At 41.7% G+C, this 21,108-nt stretch overlaps 1 protein-coding gene and 1 pseudogene across 1 annotated transcript in view; both read right to left on the bottom strand.

The window, feature by feature from the left end:
• The window catches only part of LOC123463384, a 77,831-nt pseudogene extending 66,806 nt beyond the window's left edge, over positions 1-11,025 (bottom strand).
• Positions 1-21,108, bottom strand: part of Nlk (nemo like kinase) — a 201,261-nt gene that overhangs the window by 162,466 nt on the left and 17,687 nt on the right. The window lies entirely within an intron of this gene.

Consider the following 21,108-nt stretch of genomic DNA (forward strand, 5'->3'; position numbering starts at 1 on the left):
CTCAATGAAATGAATTAAAAAAAAAATCTAAGTCTAAAAAGTTAAAAAATAATAGTAATAAGGGATGGAGATACCACTCAGCAATTAAGGTGTTTGCCTGCAAAGTAAAAGGACCTTGGTTCAATTCCCCAGGACCCACGTACGCCAGATGCGCAAGGTGGTGCGTGTGTCTGGAGTTCATTTGCAGTGGCTGGAGGCCCTGGCATGCCCATCCTCTTCATCTGTCAGCCTCTTTCTCTCTCTTGTTCTCTCTAATAATAAATAAGTTAAAAAACAACAACAGCAATAATGAGAAAACCTAAATCTCAAGAAATGAGAAAATAAACAAACAAAAAAAAAAGTATGTGTAGGGCAGGGGTGGGGGGGATTGGAGCTAGAATTCAGAGCCAGACTGGGCTAAATGGCCACAACTTGTCTTTTAAAAAGTATAACTGGCTGGGCATGGTGGCACACGCCTTTAATCCTAGCACTTGGGAAGCAGAGGTAGGAGGGTCCCATGAGTCTGACGCCACCATGAGACTACATAGTAAATTCCAGGTCAGCCTGAGCTAGAGTGAGACCCTACCTCGACAAACCAAACCAAAGAAACAAACAAAAGCACACGGGGTGTGGTGGCACACGCCTTTAATCCCAGCACTTGGGAGGCAGTGGTAGGAAGATCACTGTGAGTTCCAGGCCACCCTGAGACTACAGAGTGAATTCCAGGTTGGACTGGGCTACAGCCAGACCCTGCCTCAAAACAAACAAACAAACAACCCAAGTAATAAACAAACAGAATAGAATAAATGTGTGTAGGCACATGCAGGGTTGGGGAGGGAGCATAGGGTCCAGCAGCACAGCTGCTGCCTCCTCCTGCTGTTCCTGGAGCTGCCTGTGTTTCTTCATGGCGGACCTGGTACCTCTTCAGTGAAGCGGCAGCTGAGGTGCTTGTCATGACCGAGGTAAAGCCCAAAGAAGGAGTCAAGACTGACAACAACGATTATATCAATTTGAAGGTGGCAGGGCAGGATGGGTCTGTGGTGCAGCTGAAGGTTAAGAAGCACACTTCATTTAATAAACTAGTGAAAGCCCATTGTGAACCACCCGGTTTGTCCATGAGGCATATCTGACAGGCAGCCAATCAATGAAACACATACCTGCCCCGCTGGAAATAGAAGAGGAAGATGCAACTAATGTGTTCCAGCAAGACAGGAGGTGTCTACTAAAAATGCTACTTTACTCCAGGATTTTGTTATAAACCAAGAGCACATTCTCAACTAGAAAGTCACAACTTGGGGGGGCTGAAGAGATGGCTTACCAGTTAGTTAGGGCACTTGCCTCCAAAGCTAAAGGACCCAGGTTCAATTTCCCAGTACCCATGTAAAGCCGGATGCACAAGGTGGCACATGTTCTGGAGTTTGTTTGCAGTGGCCAGAGGCCCTGACATGCCCACTGTCTATCTTCCTACCTCTGTCTCATAAATAATAATAAATAAAAATATTAAAACAAGGAAACCTGTAATTTGGCTCCACCACATCCTGATTACTACATTATTGATTTTTCTAATCTTTCATTATCCCCTTCCCCGTTCCTTTATTGTACATAAAGTGATTGGTATATATACACAAGCATGTTGCACTTCTCTTTATTTTTTTAAAGTTACTTTATTTATGAGAAAGAAAAAGAGAGAAAGAGGCCAATAAAGAGAGAATGTGCATACCAGTGCCTCTAGCTACTGCAAACAAACTGCAGACACCTTGTGCATCTGGCTTTCCATGAGTACTGGGGAAATGAACCAGTCTTTAGACTTTTCAGGCAAGTGCCTTAACCAATGAGCCATCTCTCCAGTCCTTCTGTTTATTTTTATTTTTTTAACTACATGACCAATGGTTTGCTTGACATCAAATGGAGATGGTATAGGAGAAAGTACTGGTTCTATGAGAATATTCCCTTTCTATATCTTCCAGTGAGTTGTTGGCCAGGGAGGTCCCTGATGCCCCCAAAACATTACAGGCCATTGCCAAGACCCTTGGTTTCCCACCAGGAATATGTGGTAAGACCCTATTAATGAAGACTCCACATGCCTGGGCTGCAAGGTCACTGAGAAATCCTGCTGGAGCTGAACTGAAAACCTCCTTTGTGTAGACCAGTTGACAGAAAGCTGGAAAAGCTATGCTGCATGCAGTTCCATGGGAGAGAGGAATCACCAGTGGAGATAAACAACAGTGGACAGTGCAAGCCTTAAATTTGGCCAGCAAGGCCAAATGAGCCAATGGGTGCAACAGTGGCTTGTCTGTTATGGGGGGCACAAACTGTTCTCTAATTGGATTGGAGGCCTGCTCCACAGGAGGGAATATGTGCCTGATATGGAAAACCTATGATGGGGAAGTCATGAGCCCTAGGTGTAAGGTCTGCTGGTGTCTGGCTAAATGTATATACTATGCTCACCAAACTGCCCAGTACTTCTCTTAATGTTCATACCCATATATTAATGCTACTCTCACTTTTGGTTACAGAACCTTCTCTTTCAGATGGCTGTGACCTTGGGATGATTCAGAAGGCACCAGTACTCAGCACTGCAATATTTCAATCACACCTTCCAAGGCTCAGGGTCTATTGAGAAGAGGTGGTGGAAAGAATGTAAGAGCCAAAGGAAGGGTAGGACTCCTTACAACGTGCTCCTCCAGACACAAAATGGCCTGGATATCCATGACCTCACAGTGCCTGACACTACCTACACAAGACCATCATAAGAGGAGGAAAAGATCATGACATCAAAATAAAAGAGACTGAATGAGAAGGGGAGGGGTATGATGGAAAGTAGCATTGGGAAGGGGGAAGGGAATTACCATGGTTTATTGTCTATAATTATGGAAGTTGTCAAAAAACAACATATATATATATATATATATATATATATATTCTCTTTCTCCATTAGTGGCATGCTCATTCAGCCCTTATCTTTATATGCCAGTAAGTTATTTTGCTCTCGTTGTTTTTTATTTACTTGTAAGCAGAGAAAGAGAAGGAAGACAGAATGGGCATACCAGGACCTCCAACTGCTGCAAACAAACTCCAAGTGCATGCGCTACCTTGTGCATCTGGCTTTACATGGGCACTGGGAAATTGAACTTGGGTCGTTAGGCTTTGCAGGCAAGTACCTTAACCACTAAGCTATCTCTCCAGCACTGCTCTCATTGTTTAAGCAAAAATCCAACATCATAAAAATCCTTACATACATTATTTGATTGGAGAATTCTAATGTTTTTCTTTTCCAAAATATTTTATTATTTATTTAATTGACAGAGAGAAAGGAGGAGAGAGAATGGGTGTGCCAAGGCCTCCAGCCACTGCAAACAAATTCCAGACACATGTGCCACCTTGTGCATCTGGCTAACATGGGTCCTGGGGAATCGAACCTGTCCTTTGGCTTTGCAGGCAAATGCCTTAACCACCAAGCCATCCCTCCAGCCCATGTTTCTCAGTTATCACTGTAAAACCAAGGACATTTTATAACTTTATTTAGCTTTATTATTTTATAACATTTTGTACATAGTTGTTACATGTAGGGCAATCTGTCTTTAAGTAGGGATAACTTACTCTAAAAAATGAATCCTATGGGCTGGAGAGATGGCTTAGTAAGTTAAGGTATTTGCCTGAAAAACCTAAGGACCCAAGTTCAATTTCCCAGTAACCATGGAAGCAAGATGCACAAGGGGGTGCATGTGTCTGTAGTTCGTCTGCAGTGGCTGGAGGCCATGGCACACCCATTCTCTCTCTCTCTCTCAAATAAATGAAGGGAAAAAAAATAATCCTATATAGTTTTCCCAAGTCAAGAGTCTTGTTTAAATAAACTTGCTTAATATGAAAAAGTATATATAAATCTCTCAATTTTAAGTTGTTTTTCTTCTTAAATGCCACATAAAAATTTAAAACTATGCTACCAGCAGACCTTAATAGCACTCACACATTTGGGAGGAATATATAGTTGTTACTATCAAACTCACAATATAACAAAAAGGCAACTTAAAAAAATATGTATTTGCAAGGAGAGTGAATGGACAGACACACCAGGGCCTCCTGCCACTGCAAGTGAACTCCAGGTGCTTTGTGCCACCTTGTGCATCTGGCTTTAGTGTGTACTGGGAAGTTGAACCCAAGCCATCAAGCTTTGCAAGCATCTACTTTTTACCGCTGAGCCAGTTCTCCAGCCCAAAATGTAACTTCTTGAGGACAAAAACAGCTTTCAAACTATCTTCTTTTAATAACTGTTCTCTCTCTTTGTTTGTTTTGTTTTTTGAGGTAGGGTTTCACTCAAGCCCAGGCTGACCTGGAATTCACTATGCAATCTCAGGGTGGCCTTGACCTCCCAAGTACTGAGATTAAAGACATGTACCACCACACCGGGCTATGCCTCTCTTTTAAACAAAATTGCAACTTGCTTTTGTAGCCCAGACTGACCTCAAACTAGTGATTCTCCCACCACAGCTTCTCTAGTTAGTTACTGTATTACAGACATGCACCCACCAAGCCTGGCTTTAAAAATAAATTTTGGAGGATTAGGGATGTAGCTCAGTGGTAGACCATTTGCCTAGTACACATAAACCCTAGGTTCAACGCAGTTGGTGAAGGAAGTTGGCAGGTAGCTTTTTTATTACTGCCATCCCTGCTACTCTCTTTGTAGGGTACAAAGTCAATTTTTCTTTCTTAAAAACAAAAAACATGTTGGGCATGGTGGCATATGCCTTTAATCCCAGCAGTTGGGAGGCAGAGGTAGGAGGACCACTGTGAGTCTGAGTATACCCTGAGACTACACAGTGAATTCTACGTCAGACTGGGCTAGAGAGACCCTGCCTTGAAAAACCGAAAAAAAAAAAAAAAAATGAGGATTTTAAAAAAAAAATTATAGGGGTTGGAGATATGGCTCAGCAGCTAAGGTGCCTGCCTACAAAGTCTAACAACCTGGGTTCAACTCCCCAGTACCTGTGTAAAGCCAGATGCACAAGGTGTTGCATGTGTCTGGAGTTTATCTGCAGTAGCTAAAGGCCTGGGTGTGCCCATTCTCTCTCTCTCTGCCTCCCCCCTCAAATTTTTTTTTTTAATTATAAATTCACTTTAGTACACTGGAGCCATTCTCAGACTTTATAAATGTTATAGGAAGATAAGCAGCATTTACACATAAAGAAAACTGAAAATGAAAATGGGTATAAGCTAGTATTTGATACAAAACTTTTTTAAAAAAAAAGCTTCCAGAAGGAAGGCTGAGTATCATTTATTTATTTATTTGAGAGAGAGGAAGAGGCAGATAAAATGAGAGAATGAGTGTGCCAGGGCCTCCTGCCACTGCAAACGAAATCCAGATTCATGCGCCACCTTGTGCATCTGGCTTACATGGGTCCTGGAGAACTGAATTGGGGTCCTTAGGCTTCACAGGCAAGCACCTTAACCACTAAGCCATTTCCCCAGCCCACAAAACACTTTTTAAAAATATTGTTATTAGCTGGGCACGGTGGGGCAAGCCTTTAATCCCAGCACTCAGGAGGCAGAGGTAGGAGGATCACCATGAGTTCAAGGCTTCCCTGAGGATACATAGTGAATTCCAGGTCAGCCTGAGCTACAGTGAGACCCTACCACGAAAAACCAAAAAAAAAAAAAGTTATTTATGTATTTCCGAAGAGAGAGAGAATGGGCATACTAGGGCCTTCAGATGCACACACTACTTTGTGCATCCAGCTTTATATGGGTACTGGGGAATCAAACACAAGTCAGATACAGAACTCTTTTATTTTTTTCAAGGTACAGTTTTGCTCTAGCCCAGGCAGACCTGGAGAGAGAGAAAGAAGCAGAGGGAGACAGAGAAAGAGGGAGAGAAAGATAAAGGGAGAGACAGAGAGAGAGAGAGAAAGGAGGGGGAAGAGAGAGGGTGGGAGAGAGATAGAATGGGCACAACAGGGCCTCTAGCCACTGCAAACAAACTCCAGATGCATGTGCCCCCTTGTATATCTGTCTTACATGGGTCCTGGAGAGTCAAACCAGGATCCTTTGGCTTTGCAGGCAAACGCCTTATCTGCTAAGCCACCTCGCCAGCCCTTAATGCCTCATTCTTAAACATTTTCAAAATATTTATTTACTTGAGAGAGAGAGAGAATAGATATGCCAGGGCTCTTGCCATTGCAAACTCCAGATGCATGCACCACTTTGTGCATCTGGCTTTATGTAGGTATGGGGAATCAAACCCAAGTCATCAGGCTTTGCAAGCAAGTGCCTTTAACTGCTGAGCCAACCTTCCAGCCCCCTTAAACATTTTTATAAAATATATTTTTATATTTTTATTTTTATTTATTTGAGAGCAACAGAGAGAGAGAGAGAGAGAATGGGTGTGCCAGGGCCTCCAGCCACTGCAAACGAACTCCAGACGCGTGCACCCCCTTGTGCATCTGGCTAACGTGGGTCCTGGGGAATCAAGCCTTGAACAGGGGTCCTTAGGCTTCACAGGCAAGCGCTTAACCACTAAGCCATCTCTCCAGCCCTTACAAAATATTTTTATCTATGCGTTAGAAATATTTTTCAGTGGTTAAGGCACTTGCCTGAGAAGCCTAATGGCCCAGTTTCAATTCCTCAGCACATAAGCCACATACACAAGGGAGTGAATGCATGTGGAGTTTGTTTGTAGTGGTTGGAGGCCCTGACATGCCTATTCTCTCTCTCTCTCTCTCAAATAAATAAATAAAATATAAGAAATAGGGCTGGAGGGATGGCTTAGTGGTTAAGCCGTTTGCCTGCAAAACCAAAGGCTTCAGGTTTGATTCCCCAGGACCCACGTTACCATATGCACAAGTGGGCACATGCGCCTGGAGTTTGTTTGCAGTGGCTGGAGGCCCTGGTGTGCCCATTCTCATTCTTTCTCTCTTTGTTAAATAAATAAAAATAAAATAATATATATATGAAATATGTTTATTTATTTGCACAAGAACCAGAGAGGACTCTAGATGCATGTGCCATTTTGTGCATCTGGATTTATGTAGGTACTGTGGAGTTGAACTGGGCCAGCAGGCTGTGCAAATGCCTTTAAGAGGTGAGTCATTACTCCATCCCTTAAACAGTTACTTATAATCATCACCTCCCCAATCCTCCCCTCTAGATTACATAACATTTTCCAAAATAAATGTGTGTAATACTCTGAACAATGAGCTGGGGATGTAGTTCAGTGACAGAGAGCTTGCCTCCATACAGAGGGCTCTCCATTCAATCCCTAGCACTACATAAACAGAGAAATTTTTTTTTTAAGGTAGAGTCTCACTTTAGCCCAAGCTGACCTAAAACTCACTCTGTAGCTCCAGGCTAGTCTCGAACTCATAGCAATCCTCCTACCTCTGCCTCCTGAGTGCTGGGATTAAAGGTGTGTACCACCACACTTGGTCTTAAATGCCTGTAACCTTAGTACTCAGGAGGTAGAGGCAAGAAGATCAGAAATTCAAGGCAAGCCTTGGCTACATAATGAAAGAATCTTTAATTAGTAATTACTCATGTAGTATACTAAAATGAAATAACTCTCTTTTACTGTAAACTACAAAATAGAACTTCCATCTGTGTGAGTAGGAATAAAACTCAGTAGCAAAGGCCAGTAAGCTAGAAAGAAGATATAAAGGGAATAGAAAGGCGGGCGGAGGGAGGGGGACTTAATAGGATGGTGTTGTATATATGTAAGTAGAACAGATTAATGGGGGTGAAAAGGCCTACGTTAGGTCAGGGGAAGAGATTGAGTAAAGAAAAGGTGGAGGGAAGGCTAATGAAAATCTAAGAGGATATAAATAAGTCATATGAAAACCTACTTTGTTGGACAATAGAGCACTCAGGAGCCATAGATTGTTACTAGAAAATTTTCAGTGTCAGGGATGGGATACCTTCCAGTGAGCTGTTGGCCAGGGTTCCTGATACCCCCAAAACATTATAGGCCATTACCGAGGCCCTTAGTTTCCCACCAGGAATACATGATAAGACCCTATTGCTGAAGACTCCACATACATGGGCTGCAAAGTCACTGAGAAACCCTGCTGGAACTGAGCTGATAACCTCTTCCATGTAGACCAGCTGACAGAAAGCTGGAAAAAAGCCATGCTACATGCAGTTCAATGGGAGAGAGAGAAATCACCAGTGATAATAATCAACAGTGGACACTGCAAGCCTTGTATTTAGCCAGCCAGGCCAAATGAGCTAACAGGTGCAATAGTGGCACATCTGTTATGGAGGAAACCAACCACCCTCTAATTTGACTGGAGGCTGGCTCCATGGGAGGGAATACACCCCTGATACTGAAAACTTACAACAGGTGTAGTCATGAGCCCTAGGGGTGTAACGTCTGCTACTGTCTGGCTAAATGTACATACTATGCTCATCAAACTGCCCAGTAAGCTCTTCTCTTAATGTTCATATCCATATCCGTATATTAATGCTACTCTCACTTTTTCTTTTCAAGGTAGGGTCTCACTCTAGCTCAGGCTGACCTGAAATTCACTATGTAAAATCAGGGTGGCCTTGAACTCACAGCAATCCTCCTACCTCTGCCTCCCAAGTGCTGGGATTAAAGGCGTGCACCACCATGCCTGGCTTACTCTCACTTTTGGTTAGAGAACCTGCTCTTTTCAGATGGCAGTGACCTTGGGATGACTCAGAAGATACCATGGTGCTAAGAAGAAATGACAGAGGAGTGCTCAGCACTGCAATATCTCAATCACATCTTCCAAGGCTCAGGGCCCATTGCAGAAGAGGAGGTGGAAATAATATGTAAGAGCCAAATGAAGGGTAGGACTCCTTACAACATGCTCCTCCAGACACAAAATGGCCTGGATATCCATGACCTCACAGTGCCTGACACTACCTACAAAAGATCATCATAATAGGAGGAAAAGGTGATGACATCAAAATAAGAGAGACTGATTGAGAATGGAGTTTGAAAGGGGAAAGTGGGGGGAGGGAGGGACTGACCATGGGATATTGTTTACAATCATGGAAGTTGCCAATAAAAAAACAATAATAAATTTTTAAAAATAGAGCTTCTAAGGAAATAAGCTTGCATTTCCACTTTTAAAAAAGAATAGGTTGTCATTAGGACTTCTACCTTCATGGTATTTAGGAACTTAACTGATAGTGAGTGTTAATTTGGTCACTATACCACAGAATACAATTTAAGGCAGCAGAAATAACATCTCTGGGATAATTCAAGACTTTTTTTTTTGAGATGGGGTTCATTCGTGTAACCCCGGCTGGCCTCAAAGTCACTATGCGGTTGAGAATGCGCTTGAAGTCTTGATCCTCCTGCCGCCTCCTCCCAGGTGCTGTGATTGCGGGCGTGTCCCAGCGGCCCAGAATGCTGGGGGTTGATCCCAGGGGTCTGTGCTACATAAGCTTTCTGCCAGCAGAGCTTCATCACCAGGTCTCTAGACCATCTTTTTAATATTTTTATATACTGACTGAGGCACTATGTATCCCAGGCTGGCCTCAAACTTGCTATGCTGCTGACGTTGACCTCGCAGACAGATCCTCCTGCCTCTAGCACTTCTGGCAGTTACAGCTATGCTGGCTTTACAGGGATGCGCCGCCACCACATTGCGTTTTATACAAGACTGGGAATTAAGACAACTACCAACTGACCTACATCCTCACCCTCCAAAACTACTGTTTAATACACTTTTAAATTTTGTTTCTGACTTTAAGATTATAGAATTACAGACTGGAAAAACACTGAAACTGGAAAAACTAGTATTTCAACTTCCAACTCTCAACAACTTAAATCTCAGTGAAGTCTACTTAAAACTAAACCCTCTTACTAACATGTCTTACAGACTAGGTTACTGTAGCTTCTAAGTGTAACTAGTATATTGAAATCCAGGGGCTATTTAATTTAAGTAAAGTGAAATTCCCCCCAAACTCATATTTTTTATTTATTTATTTTGGATTTTTCAAGATCGGGTCTCACTCTAGCCTGGGCTGATCTGGAACTCACTCAATAGTCCCAGGCTGGCCTTGAAATCATGGTGATCCTTCTACTTCTGCCTCAGCAGTGCTGGGGTCAATGGTGTGTGCCAGCACGCCTGGCTTGTCTTTGGCTTTAAGACAGACGATAGCCCAGACTGGCCTCACACTCTTTGGTGATCTTCCTGCTTCATTCTCCACGTACATATTGTTTTCAGCCTAATTATTTGTTACTGTTAAGGATTCTTATTTTTGTCTGGATTCAGGAAGGACATGCTCTCAGCAAGGCCTCCCCACGTGTGTTAGCAATCTGTTCCCAGTGCTTCTCTCTGGCTTCCTTCATTGTCTTGCCAAAAGTTTAGCATATTCTGTGGCATCTTCTTGAATTTTTTTTTTTTTTTTTTTTTGAGGTAGGGTTTCACTGTTCCTCAAGCTGACCTGGAATTCACTATTTAGTCTCAGGGTGGCCTCCAACTCTCAGCAATCCTCCTACCTCTGCTTCCCCAGTGCTGAGATTAAAGGTGTGTGCCACCAAGCCTGGCCTCCTCTTGATTTTTCTTGGTGTGTTGTTTCTTCAGAGCATATGCCAACATCTGTGTTGCAGGACACACAGTCATGAGACACTGAAGTGTAGGTGCTTGGCTTTGGGTTTCTTACCTTCCCTAGGGGCTTCCAGACAACAGACTGGTGGATATCATTTTATTTAGAGACTGAAAGGTTATAGATTCCACAAGCTCTTTTGGACCCCTACTTGGTGATGAGGCAGAGTAGTTGTGTCATCCAGGCATTTCCTTCTCTCCTTTAATAATAGCCAAGTTGAGACATTTAGACAGAAAGCCACGATGCAACATTAACACTTATGCTCCTCAGTTCTCCCTGATTTACACCAGCAAAGCCCCTTACTTACTCAAGAGCTGCTGCAGTTAGCCATGCATCAAGACACCCTGCTTCATGGGAAAACGTGTCACTCCCATCACTCATTCAGTCTACCTGACCTTTCCATTCTTCACCCAGAGTGCCAGCAGCAATTGCTATGGTCACATGCTTCTCATAGAAAGTATTGTTTGTGTTCATGGTCCTCTTCAAGAAAGCTTCCATCAACCAGTGGCTAGGAAGACAATATTAAGCTTTATAGCTGAGTGCCTAGCAGCTCAGGTTTAATTAAACAAGAAAAATGAAAAAGGGGGGTGGGCTGGAGAAATTGCTCAGTGATTAATAAGGTGCTTGCCAGTAAAACCTAATGACCAGAATTCAATTCCCCAGTACCCATGTAAAGGCAGATGCACAGTGGTGCATGCATCTAGAGTTCATTTGCAATAACTCAAAAGAAAAGAATTATTAAAGTTCTGCACTTGCTATTTACACCTTTCTCTAAATTACTCTAAGTCCACTTAATCTTTAAAATTTATATAAAGTCCCAGAATAAGGAAATTAAATATAGATTAGAATAATTGAGAAAGGGGTGATAGAACTGTTCTAAATCTAGATAATGGGGCTGGAGAGATGGCTTAGCAGTTAAGTGCTTGCCTGTGAAGCCTAAGGACCCTGGTTCGAGGTTCGGTTCCCCAGGACCCACATTAGCCAGATGCACAACAAGGTGTACACATCTGGAGTTCGTTTGCAGTGTCTGGAGGCCTGGCAGCCTATATTCTCTCTCTCTCAGTCGCTCTCAAATAAATAAACAAAAACATTTTTAATGTAAAAAATAAATAAATAAAACTGGATAATGGTAACAACTGGACAACTGTATACAAACACATGAACTCAATACTTAAGAGGGAAGCCCATGTAACATATACATTACGCCTCAGTAAAATTATTTGAAATCAAGCATCAAAAGAACATGAAGATAGAAAGCCGAGCGTGGTGGGGCATGCCTTTCATCCCAGCACTCGGGAGGCAGAGGTAGGAGGATTGTTGTGAGTTTGAGGCCACCCTGAGACTCCGTAGTGAATTCCAGGTGAGCCTGGACCAGAGTGAGACCCTACCTCGAAAAAAAAAAAAAAAAAAAAAGAACATGAAGATGTACCACAGACAGACTGGATGTGTCTGCAAATCATATCTGGTAAGGACTGGTCTGGTCTCTAAAATATATAAGCAACTCTGACAATTAAATAATAAACCCAATTTTAAAATGAGCGAAGGCTCTGTCTGATTAGAAGATACATAAATGACCAATAAGCATAATATATATGTTATATATATTATTTACTAATTTAATTTATAATTTACTTATTTGATATATTTATTTAATTTATTAGTATTATATATATATATATATATATCAAAGAAATGCAAATTAAAATCATAATGAAGGATTGGAGAGATAGCTTAGAGGTTAAGACACTTGCTTGCAAAGCCTAAGGACCCAGGTTTGATTCCCCAGTACCCACATTAAGCCAGATGCACAAGGTGACACATCTGTCTGGAGTTCCTCTACAACATCTAGAGGCCCTGGTGCACAAATCTGCTCTCTTTCTCTCTCAAATAGATAACAGAATATTAAAAATAAAACATTCAAAGCTGGGTGTGGTGGCACATGCCTCTAATCCCATCACTCAGGAGTCAGAGGTAGGAGAATCGCCATTTGTTCAAGGCCACCCTGAGAATACAGAGCAAATTCCAGGTCAGCTTGGGCTAGAGTGAAACCCTACCTTGAAAAACCAAAAAAAAAAAAAAAAAAGAACATAAAAAATTTCACAATGAAGTGCCACTTTGCATACAATGTTATGGTTATAATTTAAAAAAAAAAAAAAAGAGGGCTGGAGAGATGACTTAGTGGTTAAGGCGCTTGCCTCTTCAGTAACCTTCCACCAACCAGTGGCTGGGAAGACAGTATTAAGCTTCATCTTCATGTAGCTGATTGCCTAGAACCTCAGGTTTAATTAAACAAAACAAACAAAAAAGGGGGTGGCTGGAGATGGATTAGTGATTAAGGTGCTTGCAAGTAAAGCCTAATGACCTGAGTTCAATTCCCTAGTACCCATGTAAAGCCAGATGCACAGTGCCTCATGCATCTGGAGTTCGTTTGCAGAGGCATGAGGCCCTGGTATGTCCATTCATTCTCGTTGCAAATAGATAAATAAAAATTAATTTAAAAAAACATAGGCTGGGGATCAGGTCCATTAGTAAATTGCCTGCTATGCAAGCATAAAGAGCTGGTTTGATCCTAGCACCCATATGAAAATGCCAAACATGGTGGTTTGTGTTTGTATTCCTAGTGCTGGTAGATATAGGCAGATCCATTGGCTAGTCAGTCTAGCCTAACCAGCAATCACTAGATCTATAAAGAGACCTTGTCTCAAAATATAGGGGATTGAAGAGATAGCTCATTTGTTAACAGTTTTTGGTTTTCTTCATTTTTTTTTTTTCTCGAGGTAGGGTCTCACTCTAGCCCAGGCTGACCTGGAATTCACGATGGAGTCTCAGGGTGGCCTCGAACTCACGGCTATCCTCCTACCTCTGCCTCCCGAGTGCTGGGGATTAAAGGCTTGTGCCACCACGCCCGGCAGATTTTGGTTTTCTTAAGACAGGTTCTTAATCTAGCCCAGGCTGGCCTTGAACTCATGACAATCCTTTTACCTCAGCCTCCCTGAGTGCTAGTAGTAAAGGCATGTACCACCACTCCTGGCTTCTTCTAGGCTTTTAAAATGGCATATTTTATCAAATATATATAATGTATATATTTATATACGTATTTATATATTTAATATAAACCTTAAGCCTTTTAATAGTTTTATTTATTCGAAAGAAGGGGCAGAGTGAGTAGGGGTGTGCCAGGGCCTCCTGCCACCACAAAAGAACTCCAGATGCATGCGCCACTTTGTGCATCGGGCTTTACATGGGTATTGGGGAACTGAACCCAGGCTGTTAGGCTTTGCAACCAAGTGCCCCCAACTGCTGAACCATCTCTTCAGCCCTACATCTTAAATTTTTAAGATTATTTTTATTATTTTGGTATATGTAGCATGTACAATGAGGTATATGTTGTGTGCACGTGCACACATGCAGAGGCTAGAGGGCGCCTCTCTTGTTTTTCTGCTTTATTTCCCAATCCCTCACTGAACTGGAAGCTCATTTGCCCTCTCACCCTGTCCTCTAACCCTGGCTAGAATGCCAATTGAGTGAGCCCAAGTGATCCTCCTGTCTCTGGCCATCTGTGCACAGGGTTCCAGGCATGTGTGTTGCCACACTTGGCTTTTGACATAGGTGCTGGAGATGAGATTCAATTTAGGTCTGCAGGCTGGAATAGAAGTGCTCTTACCACCAAGCCATCTTTCCAGTGCACACAGCTTAAATTTCTTCAAAGATAAAGCTAACATTCTTCCCAAGATTATTCCAAGTTACCAATATTTTATTTTTTCTGTTTTTTAAAAATATTTTATTTATTTGAAAGAGAACAAAAGAGGGAGAGAGAGAGAATGGGTACACCAGAGCCTCTAGCCACTGCACGAACAAACTCCAGACTCATGTGCCACTTTGTGCATCTGGCTTAACATGGGGACTGGGAAATCAAATCAGAGTCCTTAGGCGCTTCATCAGCCACCTCGCCAGCTCCCTTTTTCTTTGTTTTTTACATTCACTATGTAGTCTCAGGGTGGCCTCAAACTCACAGTGATCCTCCTACCTCTGCCTCCCAAGTGCTGGGATTAAAGGCATGCGCCACCACTCTGGCACACTTATTTACTTATTTTAATTTACAATTATCTTATTTTATTTTTATTTATTTGAGAGAGAGAGAAAGGCAGAGAATGGGCATGACAGGGCCTCCAACCACTGCAAAAGAAATCCAGATGCACACGCCACCTTGTGCATCTGGCTCATGTGGGTCCTGAGGAACTGAATCTGGGTCCTTTAGCTTTGCAGGCAAGTGCCTAAACCATCTCTCCAGTACACATTTAAATTTTTAATTCATTTGGACTGAATTTTTGTACATTATGAATATGGATCAAACTTCATCCTCCCAACGACTAGCAAAACGTCTCAAGCAAAGGTACAAAGCCAACCAGCAAACGCCAAGTTCATACTACTCTTGAGAACTATTTGTTTTTTCAAAATAAATGGTTGTTTCTGGAGATACAGTTGGCTTACCATATGGTATTTTAAAAAATTATTTATTTATTTTTGAGAGAGAATGGGCACACCAGGCCTCCAACTACTGCAAATGAACTCCAGACACATGCGCCCCCTTGTGCACCTGGTTTACGTGGGTCCTGGGGAATTGAACCTGGATCCTTAGGCTTTGCAGGCAAGCACCTTAACCACTAAGCCATCTCTCCAGCTCCCATATAGTATTTTTAGATTAGGGCTCTCATGAAATAATAAAAAAAAAATACAAACACAAGCAAACAAAACACTACCGTGAGGTACTGAAATAGTCCCTCATGAAAGCTCTTCCATGATGTCCGTGCGGAATCGGGGCTCCTGAAACATGTGACTGTGCTCCTCTCAGAGACGCACCAGTACTTAACAGACTTAGCACTAGAAACTTTCAACTCACTCAGGGTCCATTGCGGAAGAGGTGGTGGAAAGAATGTAAGAGCCAAAGGAAGGGTAGGACTCCTTACAACGTGCTCCTCCAGACACAAAATGGCCTGGATATCCATGAGCTCATAGTGCCTGACACTACCTACGTAAGACCACAATAAGAGGAGGAAAAGATCATGACATCAAAATAAGATAGAGACTGATTGAGATGAGGAGGGAATATGATGAAGAATGGAGTTTCAAAGGGGAAAGTGGGGAGAGGGAGGGCATTACCATGGGATATTGTTTATAATCATGGAAGTTGTTAATAAAAAATAAATAAATAAGTAAAAGAAACTTTCAACTCAACAAGCACTTACTTATACCCAGCCTAGAACCATGTTAAGGCTTGATAGAAGCAAATGAAACATGACCTGAGCCTTTGTCAATCATAATTTTCAGAGGACCAGTGGGTAGAAAATGTGCCTCAGTGGTTATAAGCATTTCTTTGCATTAGCATTGACAGAAAGAGGCAATGACTGACTTTGTCTTCAAGAATGACCATCAAATTAGGTGGAAAAGAAAACGAAGTTATAAAAACTAGTTTCTTGGTTTTTTGGTTTTTTTTTTTTGAGTTTCTGTTGTTTTTGAGACAGGGTCTCTTACTCTAGCCTAGGCTGGCCTTGAACTTAAAACAAACCTCCAGCTTCCCAAGTGATGGGATTATAGGTATGATGTACCATACCACACTTAAAAACTACTTAGTTATTCAAAGTTTGCCCACCTACAGTCAAGCTAATTTGTCAATGAGTACATCTTCAATACCTAACTGAATGGTACCCTTATGCAAATGTCTTTCCTGCTGAGGGATATGAAGTAAGTTATTTGCAGATATGATACCAACTGCATCAAACAAACCAGTAATTGTGGCCTATTTCGATTTAAACTCCTACTATCTCATCCTAATGCTTAAATTATGAAACTACATAAGACAGGCTCTGTCAACAACAGAACCACCCTTTGCACGTAAACCAAGACTTCACTATTAAAGGCTGAAGTCAGTTGATTTCTAGTAAACCCAGTACCTCATACTCAGCCTAGGGAACAAACACAGCAGCTGCTGTTGTCATATACCCAGCTGTGGCTCAATATACAGGGAGGGGCACTTTCAATCATTTCCAGTCATTGACTAATATTTTAAACTTTAAAATCTATTACTTAGGGCTTTGCACTGTATATAGAAATAATCATTACCCTTTGGGAAACAATGGCTCATTTACTGAAAATGACTTTAACAAAGGAATTATTTGGTACTGAAAAATACAGAGCAATGAATTGGGTGACACAAATCACATCATTATCAGCCCATGTAACTGTATTAGGGTAATTTACTTAAAACAGCAGGAAAAAAAAAAAAACCCTACAGTAACTTAAAATTTAGCTTCAACATAATAGCACAAATCATGTCCTCTGTTAAAGAACTGCAAATTCCCATCTTAGAAGATGTTTCCTTCATTTCCAACCTGAGATAAATACCACAAGAAAGAAAAAATTTTGCAGAATAGGATATTTATTTCTATTCTGTCTCATGCTTAGTTTTGACTGTTACATGTTTCAGTTACACATTTGATTCACACTGAATTTTGTCTTAAGTATTATGAGAATAAATAACATTCCAAAGTAGTCACAAGCTTTAAAATCTGCAGTTCCGGGCTGGAGATGGCTTAGCGGTGAGAGTGCTTGCCTGCAAAGCCTAAAGGCCCACCTTCGCTGTTCAGATCCCACATAAGCCAGCATGCAAGGTTGCACATGCTCACAAGGGGGCACATGAATCTGGAGTGCAATTGCAGTGGCTGAAGGCCCTGGCATGCTAATTCTCATTCTCTCTCTCTCTCTTACTCTCATTCTCACATTAAAAAATATATATATCTGCAGTTCCCCCTCTATTAGAGAGCTTACAAAACTTATTACATGGAACAGTGAGTTGATGCAGTGACCAGAAATTTCTTAACACTGTAATTGTAAATTTAATCGAAACTCAATCCTAGCAAGTTCTGTAGAAACAGCCTCAAAGAGACAAAGCAAGTCATAAAACACTAATATACAAAAGCAGCATAGAGACATCATGAACGAATGTTTCCCTTAAATTTCCTGAGGCTTAGTTTTTTCAAAAAATAAAAAGGTGAGGGATGTTATACCCAAAATAGATATACAACATAGTTACAGTTAATATGAAAGACTAAATTTATTCTTTACCTAAAAATCTTAACACTTGTGACATTAAACCAGAAAACTTAATCACTGGTACACACAAAACCAACAGTATATTTTAAATATTAAATTTGGTTTTTCCCACATACATTCTTGTTATACTATAGCTATAGTTTTTATTTTTGTCCTGTTATATTATTTGAAATGTTTATTTTTAATTATTTGAGAGAGCGAGAGAGAAGGGGCATGACACGAAGACCTCTTGCTGCTGCAAACAAACTCGACGACAGGTACCACTTTGTACATCTGGCTTTAGGTGGGTACTGGGGAATTGAACCTGGGCCAGCAGGCTTTGCAAGCAAGCTCTTTTAACCACTGTACCATCTCATCTCCCAAGCCCATTAATGCTTTTTATTAAAACACTTCCTCCATTTTTAGAGGACATTTGGTTGGACATAATAAGTAAAGCAGTCTTAGCACAAATCCCTCAGCTTCTCTGAGTTCCAATCAACTGGTTATAAAACAAGGTAGACTAGATACACTCAAGCATCTTCCAGTGGTGTAATTCCTTTCAGGTAGAACCTAGACTTCTGAGAATTAAAAGGCCCATAATATAAAGGCCTAAAATTTATCTTTAGTGAAACAGGCAAGATCTAAGACTATTAACATGGTGTGGTCATGGCACTAACTCTAATAGTATTTCTTTTCTCTCTCTGTTCAAGTAAAAGCTTTGTAAAGAATACAGCACAATGCTATTGGTGGCAATCTCTGAGTTTGAGTACTAACATATTTCTTTTGGTTTTTCTGCATTTTTCAACTAGCCTACAATCAACAGACGGTTACTCTGATAATGCAGTGAGCAAAATCCTTCCTTTATGTGTTAAAGAAAATTAGCATTTGGAAATCATTCTAAAATTTGAAAATTTGTCTGAATTTTCTAAGAACTGAGTAAATGAGTTAAGAAAAATCTCTAGTGGAGTCATATACATACCTGATGCCTGCCAATCATTAAAAAGCTGCTAGCTAAATTATTTTCCTAAATTACTGAGTTTTAAGAGAGATTAATTTTTCACTTTTACCAAAAATGATAGTATATGCCCTCCTTCATTCTGTCTTTAATTTTATTCTGTAAGTTCTTCTAAACTACTTTTTTTTCTTTTTTCCCCTGAGGTAGGGTCTCGCTCTAGCCCAGGCTGACCTGAAACTCATTATGTAGTCTCAAGGTAGTCTTGAACTCAAGGTGATCCTTCTATCTCTGCCTCCCAAGTGCTGGCATGCACCACCACGCCTGGCCTTAAACTATTTTTCTTAAATTCAAGGAGAACAGTATCTTAAGTACCGAGATAAAAAGTTTACCTGGGGGGCTGGAGAGATGGCTTAGCGGTTAAGCGCTTGCCTGGGAAGCCTAAGGACCCCGGTTCGAGGCTCGGTTCCCCAGGTCCCACGTTAGCCAGATGCACAAGGGGGTGCACGCATCTGGAGTTCGTTTGCAGAGGCTGGAAGCCCTGGCGCGCCCATTCCCTCTCTTTCCCTCTATCTCTCTGTGTCTGTCGCTCTCAATAAATAAATAAATTAAAAAAAAAAAAAGTTTACCTGGGGCTGGTGAGATGGCTTATCCGTTAAGCGCTAGCCTGTGAAGCCCAAGGACCTAGGTTTGAGGCTCCATTCCCCAGAACCCACGTAAGCCAGATGCACAAGGGGGTGATGCATCTGGAGTTCGTTTGCAGTGGCTGGAGGCCCTGGCACACCCACTGTCTTTCTCTCTGTGGCTCTCAAATAAATAAAAAATAAATAAACAACAACAAAAAATTTTGCCTGGGCTAGAGTAAGACCCTACCTCAAAAAAACAACAAACAAAAAGTTTAGCCAAACTTTTCTCACTTAAAAATATGATACATTCACTCCTGTCAGATTGGCTACTATCATGAAAACAAATGATCATAAATGCTGGTGGGGATGTGGAAAAAGAAGAACCCTTCTACACTGTTGGTGGGAATGCAATCTGGTCCTGCCATTGTGGAAATTAGTGTGGAGGTTTCTAAGACAGCTAAAAATTGATCTACCATATGACCCAGCTATAGCACTCCTAGGCATATATCCTAAGGACTCATCTCATTTCCTTAAAAGTACATGCTCGGGCTGGAGAGATGGCTTAGCGGTTAAGCGCTTGCCTGTGAAGCCTAAGGACCCCGGTTCGAGGCTCGGTTCCCCAGGTCCCACGTTAGCCAGATGCACAAGGGGGCGCACGCGTCTGGAGTTCGTTTGCAGAGGCTGGAAGCCCTGGCGCGCCCATTCTCTCTCTCTCCCTCCATCTGTCTTTCTCTCTATGTCTGTCGCTCTCAAATAAATAAATAAAAATAACAACAAAAAAAAAATTAAAAAAAAAAAAAAGTACATGCTCAACCATGTTTATTGCCGCTCAACTCATAATAGCTGGGAAATGGAACCAGCCTAGATGTCCCTCAACTGATGAGTGCATAATGAAGATATGGCACATTTATACAATGGAGTTCTACTCAGCGGTAAAGAAAAATGAAGTTATGAAATTTGCAGGAAAATGGATGGATCTGGAAAGGATTATACTAAGTGAGGTAACCCAGGCCCAGAAAGCCAAGCACCGCATGTTCTCCCTCATATGTGGATCCGAGCTACGGATGACTAGGCTTCTATGTGAGAAGGAAAAACCTCAGTAGCAGAGGCCAGTAAGCTAGAAAGGGAATATAAAGGGAAAAGAAAGGGAGGAGGGTACTTAATAGGATGGTATTGTATATATGTAAGTAGAAGAATAGATTAAGGGGGGTGAAAAGGCCCAAAGTGAGGTCAGGGGAAGAGATTGAGTAAAGGAAAGGTGGAGGGAGGTCTAATCAAAATCTAAGAGGATATAAACAAATCATATGGAATCCTCTGGTTCTGGACAATGGAACACTCAGGAGCCGTAGTTCGTTTTTAGAAAATTTTCAGTGCCAGGGATGGGATACCTTCCAGTGAGTTGGCCAGGGAGGTCCCTGATGCCCCCAAAACATTATAGGCCATTGCTGAGGCTCTTGGTTTCCCACCAGGAATAGATGGTAAGAAGACCCTATTGCTGAAGACTCCACATACTCCGGCTGCAAGGCCACTGAGAAATCCTGCTGGAACTGAGCTGATAACCTCCTACATGTAGATCAGCTGACAGAAAGCTGGAAGAAGCCATTCTACATGCAGTTCATTGGGAGAAAGAGATAACATCAGTGAAGATACTCAACAGTGGACACTGCAAGCCTTATAACTGACCAGCCAGGCCAGATGAGCCAACGGGTGCAATAGTGGCACATCTATCATGGCGGAAACCAACTGCCCTCTAATTGGACTGGAGGCCCACTCCATGGGAGAGAATATATCTCTGATAATGAAAACTTAAAACAGGGATAGTCATGAGCCCTAAGGGGGTAACGTCTGCTACTAGCTGGCTAAATGTATATACTATGCTCATCAAACTGC

Source organism: Jaculus jaculus, chromosome 9 (assembly GCF_020740685.1).
Source record: "Jaculus jaculus isolate mJacJac1 chromosome 9, mJacJac1.mat.Y.cur, whole genome shotgun sequence".
Classification (NCBI taxonomy): Eukaryota; Metazoa; Chordata; class Mammalia; order Rodentia; family Dipodidae; genus Jaculus; species Jaculus jaculus.